The following is a 5176-nucleotide window of genomic DNA, read 5'->3' on the forward strand; positions in this document are numbered from 1 at the left end:
AACCTCAATTATGATCATCAAAATCTTGTTTATTAAGCAGGCATTGTGTGCCATGTTCTCAAGAAAGATGCTACCCAGACCCAGACAGAAAGCAAGCAAACAAACAAAACTCCTCAAACCCCAGAACTGACCTCATGGTTGAAAATGCCTGGAGTATATGTGGCTTTTCAGGAGGCTCTGATGATCCTGAGGACACAGATGGAACCCTGACCCTAGACTGTTAGTAACTCCAGACAAGAACAATTTCATATTTGTTATTATACCTCAGTCCTAGCACAGCGCCACGAATCTAATAAATGCCACTACAATTCGTGGGGCTAAAATGATTGTTATTTATGCTCTTTTAACAGAGAAACATAGATATAAAGGACCAGACAGCTTTGGACCAGGGCCTAAGAGGGAGGCTAACTACAGTTGAAAGGTTGGAGAAGCAAGGCAAAAGCACGGCTACCCAAACCACTGGGAAGTGACACCACATTTCAGGAAACTATAAAAGTGTGGTGAACAAGGTCAGATCCAACAGCCAGCTAGAATTTAGAAGAGCATCTGAGGACAAGACCTCAATATGGTCTTTGGGGCTGCAGTACAAGATGAGGTGTGACCAAAGGGAAGCCAGACAAGAACCAGTTAAGGAAATGGATACAGATCACAGAGCACTGGTGTTCCCAGTCCCCCAGGCTAGAGTGATGCAGGGACTGGGAGACAGGGAAACCACTGCCAGAGGCTCTCTCCTCAGCGCACCTGAACCTGGGCAGGTCACTCAGTTCTCTGAGGTTGTCTCAGGGGACTTGTGAGTTTCCAAAGCATTCTTAGGCGTACTTGTAGAGGTTCATATGTATCAAGCAGCTTTTTAGTTTTCAATTGTTTCTACTTTATGTAGGGTATATTGCACTGAAAAAAATGAAACAGAGTACATAAAAATATTTAATAGTAAAATAATCAATGGCTGATATTAAAATGTTGCTTATCCTTATTTGTCCTTCCAAGTGGTATAATCTGACAGAGTCACTTAACTCCATCACTTAATCACGTCCTCTTCAAATGCTGTTGCTCTCGTGAGGGATTATGCTTTATTATTCTAAGGGGTTAGGGACACTTGGAAAGGAAGACCCAGAAGGGGGGCTTCATAATGGAGTAGGCTGGGCTCCATCTCATACAGCATCAGTTATAAGAACAGAAACCATTCCAAGGACAAATATAAATGGTTCCTATATTAGCTGACATAGAGCAGATAACGAACACAACTTCTAAAAATAGCAAATTTATAGAATGTTAGCATTTGGAAAGACTCTTGAAGATAACCACTTTCAACACCTACATTTAAATTGAGGAACCAGGTTTAGAGGTTGAGAGACTTGCCTAAGGCCATGAAATTAGAGGAAGGGCTAGGATGGAATTTTCCTATGCTCCTTCCAGGGATCTCCCTGGCTAGTGGGAAGGGAATGGAGACTGGGGAGGGCTGGGAGGAGAGATGCATAGATTGATTGTATCTTCCAAAGATCCACCAAATAGAGGAAGTAATTTTGTAAGATGGGGAAATTGTAGAAAAAAAATTTTTAATTCCCTAGTAAAAATTAACATCAAAAATCAGGTCTCTTCTCTAGAATTTCTAGTTCTTTTCTAATGACAACTTTATTTATTTATTTAGTCTCATTGCATTCTCTGCTGTTCTTTTCAGAAAAGGAAAGTAGTTAATAGTAATGTTTTTGAAATGGAAAAAGCTGGGAGAGCAAAAACTTGCCTTTGAAAAAAATTCCAAACTAAACCATCTTTAAAAATTCTGTTTCTTTCTAAATTTTGTTACTGTTCTGTAGAATAATGCCAATGGTGAATATTTGAAACTCTTTAAAGCTGTATTATAATCTGTTGATGAGGTTTAAATTGTGGCAAAATTAGTTTTTGATTATATTTCAAACAATAAATATTTCTGTGAGGAATTTGCCTCCTTATAAAAACTTCCCTTACATCTCTATTTGAATGTCTGTAGTTTCTGGTTTAAACTGATTAAATCTAAGGAAATGCTGGTCCAAGAAGAAAGAGATTCAAGGTTGTGTGTGTCCTCTGTAAATGTATTTGCTAGTGTTCTGCTCATCTGTTTCTGGATGTGGGCACATTCTATTGACAGACCCATGAATAATTGACAACATGGAGAGTCTTTTGACAGGAGGCCACTTGACATTCATTAAATATCAAATTTCTTTAGACCCCGGGTTCTTTAGACCCTGCTGACCACGAAGGGCATGGACAGCTCCCAAAACTAGAAATTCCACCAGTGGGTCACAGGACCCACTCCCATTGACCCAGAAGGGTACAGAGAGATCCAGCAACTTGGAATTCCACCAGTTGGCCCCAGGACCTGCCCATGCTGTCCTGGGAGGTCGCAGATACCTTCCATGACTGATAAATCCATCAGTGGGTGCCAGAACCCACCCAACTGTCCCAGGAGTGTGTGGATAACTCTTGCTACTAAGAAATCTGCCAGTGGGTGCTGGGACCCACCCCGCTGTCCTGGGAGGGTGCAGACAACTTCCCCAATAGGAAATCTCCCAGAGGAGGGGCTGAAACCACAGCTGAGCCCCAGAGGCTATGTGACTAATGAAGAAGAGCTGAAATCTCTCCTCGTGGCTGCACAAACTGTGGAGTTACACCTCTGCTGACAGCTTCCTAAATTGAGTCCCTGCAAAACATCTGAAAGGTCAACCAGTGCTCTTGCAGCTGGGATGAGTCTGGCTTTAGCAGCTGTGGGCTCTCTGGTCACATACACGTGGGGATAGGATGGACAAGAGTTCAAGCTGCCTCCACAGTCAACGTGCATGACTACTGCAGTCCTGAGACCTGACCTCAGTGGACCTGTGCTGGTGGCTGGGTGAAAACCATGCCTGAGAGTCACCAAGACCAATTGCTGGCACACCCACAGTTAAGGCGGGACTGAAAGCAGTGCCCAAAACAGTATACTTTTGAGCCCACACAACAGAGCACATTCACAGGTGAATAGCTCCAAAAGAGGAAAACTCTGTGGCTTCCCTCCCAGTAGGAGTGCTCCAGTCCTGGCTGCCTCTCACCACAGATCAAAATCACAGCCAAGAAACAGATCTGGGGACGTCTATTCCAAAATCTAGGGAGCAGACCCTGCCCCTAACAGGGCTGTGACAACCACAGAGCAAAGGAGAGGCCCCACTCAATGTGTGGACGCAAATCAATAAAATTAGAAATGAAAAAGAAGTTACTACTGACACTGCAGATATACAAAGGAACATAAGAGAATACTATGAACAAATATATGCTAATAAAATGGACAATCTGGAAGAAATGGCAAATTCTTAGAAAGGTACAACATTCCAATACTGAGCCAGGAAGAAATAGAAAATATAAACAGACCAATCACAAGGAATGAAATTAAAACTGTGATTAAAAATCTTCCAACAAACAAAAGTCCAGGACTAGATGGCTTCACAGGTGAATTCTATCAAACATTTAGAGAAGAGCTAACACCTATCTTTCTCAAACTCTACCAAAAAGATCAGCAGAGGAAGGCTCCCTGATTTCAAATTATACTAGAAAGCTACAGTAATCAAAACAGTATGGCACTGGTGCAAAAACAGAAATATAGATCAATGGAATAGGATAGAAAGCCCAGAGATAAACCCATGCACCTATGGTCACCTAATCTATGAGAAAGAAACAAAAGAGTATACAATGGAGAAAAGACAGTCTCTTCAATAAGCGCTACATGTAAAAGAATGAAATTAGAACACTCCCTAACACCATACACAAAAATAAACTCAAAATAGATGAAATACCTAAATGTAAGACTGGACACTATAAAACTCTTAAAGGAAAGCATAGACAAAACACTCTATGACATAAATCACAGCAAGATATTTATTGACCCACCTCCTAGAGTAATGGAAATAAAAACAAAAATAAACAAATGGGACCTAATGAAACTTAAAAGCTTTTGCACAGCAAAGGAAACCATAAACAAGATGAAAAGACAACCCTTAGAATGGGAGAAAATATTTGCAAACGAATCAACAAAGGATTAATCTCCAAAATATATAAATAGCTCATGCAGCTCAATATTAAAAAACCGAACAACCCAATCCAAAAATGGGCAGAAGACCTAAATAGACATTTCTCCAAAGAAGACATACAGATGGCCAACAAACACAGGAAAAACTGCTCAATGTCACTAATTATTAGAGAAATGAAAATCAAAACTACAATGAGGTATCACTTCACACTGGTCAGAATAGCCATCATCAGAAAATCTACAAACAACAAATGCTGGAGAGAGTGTGGAGAAAAGGGAACCCTCTTGCACTGTTGGTGGGAATGTAAATTGATACAGCTACTATGGAGAACAGTATGGAAGTTCCTTAGAAAACTAAAAATAGAATTACAATATGACCCAGCAATCTCACTGCTAGGCATATACCCAGAGAAAACCACAATTTGAAAAGATACATGCACCCCAATGTTCATTGCAGCACTATTTGCAATAACCAGGACATGGAAGCAGCCTAAATTTCCATCAACAGAGGAATGGATTAAGAAGATGTGGTACATATATACAATGGGATATTACTCAGCCATAAAAGGAACAAAACAGTGCCATTTGCAGAAACGTGGATAGACCTAGAGACTGTCATACAGAGTGAAGTAAGTCAGAAAGAGAAAAACAAATATCATATATTAATACTTATATGTAGAATCTAGAAAAATGGTACAGATGAACTTATTTGCAAAGCAGAAACAGAGACACAGATGTAGAGAACAAACTTACAGTTACCAAGGAGGAAGGAGGGTGGGATAAATTGGGAGATTGGGATTGACATATACACACTACTATGTATAAAATAGAAAACAAATGAGAACCTACTGTATAGCACGGGGAACTCTACTCAGTGCTCTGTGGTGACCTAAATGGGAAGGAAATCTAAAAAAGATTTATACATAACATGTATATGTATAACTTATTCACTTTGCTATACAGAAGAAACTAACACAACATTGTAAAGCAACTATACTCCAATAAAAATTAATAATAAAAAAAAGAACTTGCAAGGGTTACATGGAAAGTACAAGGAAGTCTGGGTCCAAGTCAGTTTTTTCACATCCTGCATTTTATCAGTAAAAATGTCCATACATTGTTATCATTGTTCCTAATAGATAA

This window comes from Neophocaena asiaeorientalis, unplaced genomic scaffold, assembly GCF_003031525.2.
Source record: "Neophocaena asiaeorientalis asiaeorientalis breed wild unplaced genomic scaffold, Neophocaena_asiaeorientalis_V1.1 scaffold938, whole genome shotgun sequence".
Classification (NCBI taxonomy): domain Eukaryota; kingdom Metazoa; phylum Chordata; class Mammalia; order Artiodactyla; family Phocoenidae; genus Neophocaena; species Neophocaena asiaeorientalis.